Genomic DNA, 7316 nt, shown 5'->3' with positions numbered 1-7316 from the left:
GCGGGTAGAGACTGCCTGGTGTCCATGGTGGGTGAAGGGATAAAGAAGACCTGGTCCGTCCACATGGTGGGAGGCGTGGTCTATCCACATGGTAGAGTTGTGGTCCTTCCACGTGGTGGGAGATGTGGTCCTTCCATGCAGTGGGAGACATGGTCAGTCCACACAGTGGGAGATGTGGCCTGTCCACCCAATGGGAGACACGGTCCGTCCACATGGCAGGAGACATGGTTCATCCACACAGTGGGAGATGACCCAGACATAGTGACTCAGGAAATTCTGCATCTGCCACAGCATGGATGGACCTGGAGGACGTCATAATCAGTGACTAAGCCAGACACAGAAGTACAGAGATTATATGATTGCATTCATACGAGGTCCCTAGAGTAGCCAAATACGTAGACATAGAGAAAGATTAGAAAGTCCCAGGGACCAGAGGTGGGGAGCTGGAGTTGGATGGGCATACAGTTTCTGCTGGGGATGATGGGACGGTTTGAGGTGTAGACAGTGGTGATGGTGGCATGACAGGGAGAGGTATCTCATGCCACTGGTCTGAACACTCAGGACCGTGATCATGATTTTTAAAAATACCTGCCTCTTGGTCAGCACTGGCAGAGACCGCACATCCTGGCCTGTGCCCTTCCATGCCTGTGAGAGGTGGACTCCTTGTCTGACGTCCCTGTGGAGGGTGTCTGGGTTTTCTCGGGGCCTCTGTCCAGGGCAGCTGGGCGTTAGCCGCCAGGAGCAGCACTGACCGCAGAGGGGTCAAAGCCCTTCCTCCTGGCTCTGCTTCAGAAGCCACCAAGGGTCCCTTAACAGCATTCCCAGGCCTGAAACAAACCTGATCTGCCCCTATTGGCTCATCTTTCTGAGGCCCCCGTGGCTCCCCCAGATCAGCTGGGGAAACCTGGGCCCCCGGAGGCCTTGGCTCTCTCTGGGAAATGCCGTGGGAGAGCCGCCAACAATGGGCTTCTATCTCCCGGGAGAAACTCGACCCGAGGCTCCGCCATCCACCAGCGCCACATTCTTACGGGCCTGACGGCCCAGCAAGCTGCACTTGGGAGGAAACCCGACCTTCCCTCGGCTGTCGCCCTGAGCCTCCCTGGTTTTGTAAATGAGAACAGGCCAACAACACCCACCCCGTCAAGGCCTGACAGACAGCATGTCTCCCTGGATCTTTTCAAAGAGTGTCCAGAGCCTCTGGGGGGTCATGGTGGAGCCCTGAGTGTCTGTGTGATGGTTCGCCTAGGGCAAGCCACACCTGCTGTGGTCTCAGGTTTCCAGCCAGAGCTCTGGAGATGTATTCCTGAGCAGCAGGCCTTGCTGCCACCCAAACTCACAGACCTGAGCCCTGGACAAAAGCCACAGTTCGTACCACAGCAACCAATGTGGATGGATACAAAGAAACTCATCTCATTTCCCAGAACCCCTGCCCCATGTACCCCGCCCTGTGTGAAGGGCGCTTCCCTAGCTAAGACCCAGGCTGCTGGACACAGGGCCTTCCCCGAGGGGATGGCAGATGCACCCCAGGACTGTCCTCTGTGCCCAGGTCCTGGCGCCCAGCACCAGGCCCTGTGGCCAGGTCCCTGGAGGACCACATGGACCAGGGCCCCCTGGGCATGGGCACCTGTGACTTGGCCTGTCCCAGCCCCTTCTGGTGTCCTTGGCTGGGGTCCCTACTGCGCTGGGCAGCTCCTAGAGGTGCTGAGAGACAACTGGAGCCCCGTCCCCAGCCTCAGCTGACTGTGGGCCCTGCAATCCTGGAGATCCGTGCTGTCCGTCTGCTGGCACAGCCTATCTGAGAGCCTGATGGACAGACTGTGGGGAAGGGGCACCTGCTGCTCTCCCTTCCTTTCAAAGACCCCAGACCCATACCCAGACCGGCTGGGGGCCACCTGAGCTCTGCAGGCCAAAGGGCTGCTGGGGCCAGAGCTGCCCACCCGGACCGAGGGTCCCCAGCGACAGGACTGCTCGGCCCACATGGAGGGGTTTGCAAGTCTAGACAGTCAATAGCCGTAACCGCACCAGTTTTCCTTTTGGCTGATGCTCCCGGGTGTGAAATCACCGGATCCACAGGTAGACCATAATAAGGGACTTTTACACATATAGAAGATGCTGGAGAGCAGTGCTGTTTCCGCAGCCCATGGCGCGTGGAAACCCAAGGACATATCAGCTCGCTTAGTGAGGACAAGGACGGGGGGCACAGTGAGTCGCCCAGGCCCGTCTCTCCCTGAGATGCTCATTGGCCTCTCACCCTTTCTCTTCTGTGATGGTGGCCACAGGTCCAAGGGCATTTGAATTTTGACCAATGTACAAAATATCATTCCTTGCTAATGGTTAGATTATTCCTGTTAAAGCAATTCTCACCAACACCGATTACCTTCTGTGCATTAATTAAAGAATTACTTGAGGTAGTTTGGGTTTTGTCTCAAGCTTATGGAAAGTGGGCTTGCCATGGAGCTGGAGCCGTGGCCTCTGCACTCCTGCCCCCCCTCCCCCTGCCACCAAGCCCTCCTGCCCCCTTAGTCCCTGTAGTCCTCCCTGGAGTACCTTGATCTGGAGGGTGAGGTGGGATGGCCCCTCCTTAGACAGACCCATAGCTCAGGGGGGAGGTCACAGGTCTGTGTTCTGCACCCACCTGGGACTGTCCAGAACCTATGCTGTGTCTGTCCATCTTGGTGTCACAGCCTAGTGTCTGGGAGAAAGGGGAGAGGACAGGGGAGAGATGACTGAGAAACACATCTGGAAGGGTGTTGGAATGTCCTGCCCGCTCCCATTCAGGGGAGGAGTGGCCTCTGGAAAGTCCCTGTGCTGCTCAGGCTGGGCCCCCTCTTCCAGGAAGGCCCCTGAGTTGCCCTGGGCACCGGTCCCAGCCCTGGCCTCCCCTACAGGATAGTGGTGGAGGCATGGGAATGCCGGGTCCAATGGGTCCCTGCAGAGCGGGCTCTCCCACCCTACTTTGCGGCTTGGTGGAAGTGAGAAGGCCAGTGAGTGAGCAGCTGTGTTGATGGGGCCCACTGACTCACCGGGTGCTGCCTTCCCCGCGGGGCCCCCGTGAGAGCCCAAGTCCTCACCGGAGCGGGCCATGTTGTCTGGCAGGTGAGAGACTTTCCAGAGCGTGCCAAGGGCTCGCATGGGGATGAGCAAAACCAACTGAAATGAGGGGAAAGGAAAGTGGGGTGCAGACGTGGGGTGTGGACTTGAGTGGTGTTAAGGGGGAGTGTCTCCCGCCCTGAGTCTTGGGACCCAGGATGACGATACAAGTCTTGTGGGAGGGTCGGCCCCTGAGCCCCCTACCAGCAGTCTTTGGCCTAGAGGGCCTGACCTGCTCACCCACCCAGGGCCACAGTGGGGCCCATACACGGGGAGACAGTCCCATGAAACGGCGAGAGAGGGCGCACAGGAGGGGCGCATGGCTGCTCTGAGCCCCAGCCTTGGACACAGAACCTATAGAGTGTGCATTCAGGAGGCTGTGTGCTGGATGCTGTCCCAGGGGCTGGGATGGGGGAAGGGGGGTGATCCACCATCTAGGTCAGAAGCAGAGGCTCAGAGCCAGGCCCCAGGGCGCGACTGCTGCGAAGAGAGACATGTGCGCACAGCAATGCCAAGGCCCTGCAGGAGGGCATGGATGAAATCTAAGGCGACCCCTGGCTCCCCCTGGGGCCCTCTTGCCCCCCAGGGGCCCTCCTGCCCCGTGGAGTCTCCATAAGTGGCCGCTTCTTCGCTTCTTCTCTGTGGAGCATCTACATACATGTCTGGGCATGATCTCCTGAGTGTAACCTCAGTTTTCATCAGCTGCCCTACGATGCATTTATGTGGGTGCTCTCCATGCCACAGCATCATGGGGAATGGACTCACTCATTCAACACCTGTGTTGGTCCCCACAGGGCCGTGGCACCCGGGCGCCCTGACGTCCTGCTGTGGGTCCCTGTTCTTGGTCCGTTCCGGGGAGCAGCCTGTGCTGTGAGCTCTGTCCAGCCACCAGCCCCGCGGGGTGTCTAGGCTGTGTGCCCCCACACGTCGTGTACACAGCCTGCAGTGTGTCGTGATGGGCTTGGCTGGAAGCTGCCGCTGGTGTGTCCCGGGCTGCACACTCTGCTCGGGGGAGCCCGTGAGCACTGACCTTGGCCTGGGCTCTGGCCCAGCCCCTGGCCCAGCACGGCTGCTCTGGCCACTTCTCCTGGCGCCTGTGAAGTCTGGCCTCTTTCCGGATGTTTCTGAGCCTTGGCCTTTCTCCCCCTGTGAGCTGTAGCCTCATGGTCTTTGTCGCTTTCTTTTCAGTAATTTTTCTTTTTCTCCATGACTCGAGGGAGCTTGTGTCCTCCGGGGGCAGATCTTTCTCAACTGGCCCAGCTGCAATCGTCTCTCCACCTGCTGCCTTAGGAAATGTTCCCTTTTCCTTCGAAATACTCACTTGCAGGGATTTCTCGTCCCCCGGAGCCTGCTCATCTTCACAGGGGAAGAGTGGGACGCCTCCTCCCAAGGTCACAGGTCATTCTCCCCTCTGACCCCCACTCACCTCACGGCCTAGAGAAGACAGGCCCCCACCCCTTACCAGCCCGAGTCCATGGGGGCTCTCTTCTGGTTCTGCACACGCTGACCCTCCCCTTAGCTGGCACCATCCTCCCGGGCTGCCTGCTCCTTCTGGGACCCCTGGGACAGAGGGCTCTCAGCTCAGCCCACCCTGCGAGCCCACCCAGTGCTGGAGCTGCTCCTGGCCTCAACAGGATTGGAACGCAGGCCTCCCAGCTCCCTTGCAGGATGCTTGCCACCAAACCGCTCACAGAACTGAAACGAACTTTTCTGGAAGATTGAAAACACCGGAGGCCCATGCCAAGGTGATCCATCACCCAGACTAGGCCACGGGCCGGCGGAAAGAAGGGCGTTCAAGCACATGGCACGCCGCCATGGGCCAACCCACGTGTGACCCAGCTGTTAGGGGGGAGGCTGTGCGAATCCCGGCACTGGAAAGGGGCTTGAAGAAACGGCCACTGCGGTTCACGCTCCACACCCGGCCCACGGGGAGCTCGCCTGCGTTCCTGGACTCAGGAGCTGATTGATCCTGCCCAGCTGGGCCGGTGGCTGCGTCAGGCTCTGTTTGCCTCCACAGAAGAGTCCCCAGGGGGCTTGCTCGCCCCTCTGAAAATCTGTGGTCCACTTTTGTAATCAAGGAATGACAGAGGATTCTAGAGTCGTCCGTATGGAAGGCGAACAGCTAGACGATCTCATGCATGAGCAGGGCACGGGAGGGTCACCACAGGCGGGCTAAGCAGCATCTCCCCACCCCCGACACTGTCGTGCTGTTACGGTGACCCTCCCTCCCTGTATATCTCTTTTTCTTTTTTGGGGGTGATGACACTGCGGATCTGCCATCTCAGCAAGTCTCAAGTTCGTGTTTTGGGCCGTGGTCAGGCTACTGTGCGTTGGATCCCCTTCCCCGTGGCTGGCTGTGGCTCCAGGCCCCGTAGCCCGCAGCTCCCACAGGCCCTCCCGTCCTCTGCCTGCACTTATGAGTTTGGCAGTCTCAGATTCCGCACGCGGGTGAGTTCACACCGCGTGTGCCTTTCGTGTCTGGCTTCTGTCCCTCAGCATTGTGTTCTCCAGCCCCGCCCATGGCATCGAGAGGGCAGGATTTCCTTCCCTCACGGCTGGATGACACCACCCTGTTCCTACAGGCCCTGCCTTCTTTCCCCGTCCACACGCCCCTGCACACCTCACAGCAGCTCTGCTCACAGGGGCCAAGCTGCCCCAAAGGCTGCAGTGTCCCAGGTCCATGCAGACTCCTCTCCTGCGCCTTCCTCCAGACCCCATCCCTGCCACCCTTCGGCTTCCGCTTCTTGGCGTGTGACCTCTCTCTCCCCAGGCATCAGAGTGCAGGGCACCGGACACGGAGGGCTACTCTGGCGGCGGCCACTTCTGGATCAGGCCAGGCAGTGTGGGCTGGGCAGGGGCAGAATGGAGAGGCTGTGGCTGGGCCAGCCCTGGGCCCGGAGCTGGAGGTGGTAGGTGAGGGCTAGAATGTTCAAACGGATGTCGGGGACATGGGTGACCCCCTCCAATCCAGCAATGTCTGGCTCTTGTGTCAACCCGAGCAATGGGCTCTTTCCAGAACAAATACATCCCCGAAGTCGATGGGCGGGGCCTCTAGGGCTACCCAGAGATGCCCAGAAAGCTCCCCTTGCCAATGCTCCTGATTGCATTTGCTCAGACTGGATTCGCTCCGTCCCAGCAGCAAGGCAAGGGGGTTCTTTATCACTGTACCCTAGTCAAGCCCCAATCGTATCTCACGGAGCTTCTCAATAATGTCTCTGTCCGCTTGCCTGCCGCCTCCATAAACGGACCAGCAGGAGCCCCGAAGAGGAAACTCTTGCCCACAGGCCTGGAGGCACAGAGCTGGTGCAGGCCGCAGGGGCGCAGCAGGCTAGGCATGCTCTGTCCCCCCTCCCCCAATCCTGTGGCACACATATGCCCACATGCAAGCCGGAAGCCATATTCTGGGGTGTGAGGAAAACGGGCCAAGAGTCATGTCTTTGCTGTGACTTTGCCAGCTGCCAGATCATTCAGGAGCTCAGTTCAAGCTATTTCCTATCTCCCTTCCCTCCCCACGTGCACCTGCACTGCTCAACAGCTCCCCACCGCAGGTCCTCAGAGCCTCGAGGATGGGGCGCCCCAGGTCCCCGCCTCTGCGGGGGCAGCTCTGTCCTGTGGTTGAATGAAATGCTAGGGACACAGGGCTGCTCAGGCCATGGACAAATCCTGTTTTCTGAGTTTGCTGTTATAAATTCAAAAGGGTGAACCTACCCTCTTTCCAAAGGGGAATTCTGTAGAGTCTTGCCGTGGTTTTAGTGTCAATCAGTTGTCTTGAAATTGCTGGTAGGGTTTTGACTACACTTTCCCGAAGCAGATCACACATACGGAGGAGCTCACGAAATGCAAGCATTCAACACAGTGTAAGTTGATGAGGAGGACACATCTGTGTGAGCAGTCCCCAAGCCAAGATACAGAACCTTTCCCATCGTCTGGCAGGCTCCCTCCCACCTCCTGAAGGTAACCCCCTTCCCAGAAAGGAGTCCCACCTACTTTAAAACTTCTCATAAATGGAATAACACCTGTACCATTTTAGGTGGAACTTCTGTCGTGCGAGACTGTGTGTGTGAGAATCCTGCTCGGGTATGGCTGGTGGTTGTGACTTTTCGTTGCTGAACAACCGTGCATGTAGGAGCAGACAGAGTCAGGCACCTGCTACCCACGGGTATGCGAACACTGAACAGTTTGGGGCCACCGGGATTGGTGTTCCGGCGCCCTGGGCTGACCTGCCA

General features: G+C 58.8%; 1 long non-coding RNA gene across 1 annotated transcript; it reads left to right on the top strand.

Moving 5' to 3' along the window:
* The first annotated feature begins 5351 nt into the window (after nucleotides 1–5351).
* LOC125095947 (uncharacterized) lies at nucleotides 5352–7094 on the top strand. The gene is made up of 3 exons (XR_007126013.1): nucleotides 5352–5538; nucleotides 5861–5999; nucleotides 6902–7094. It is a non-coding gene; the product is annotated as an uncharacterized LOC125095947 (long non-coding RNA).
* The last annotated feature ends 222 nt before the right edge of the window (nucleotides 7095–7316 follow it).

This window comes from Lutra lutra, chromosome 3 (genome assembly GCF_902655055.1).
Source record: "Lutra lutra chromosome 3, mLutLut1.2, whole genome shotgun sequence".
Lineage (NCBI taxonomy): Eukaryota > Metazoa > Chordata > Mammalia > Carnivora > Mustelidae > Lutra > Lutra lutra.
Note: the sequence above shows the minus strand (reverse complement) of the source record. Positions and strands in the feature narration are given on the sequence as shown.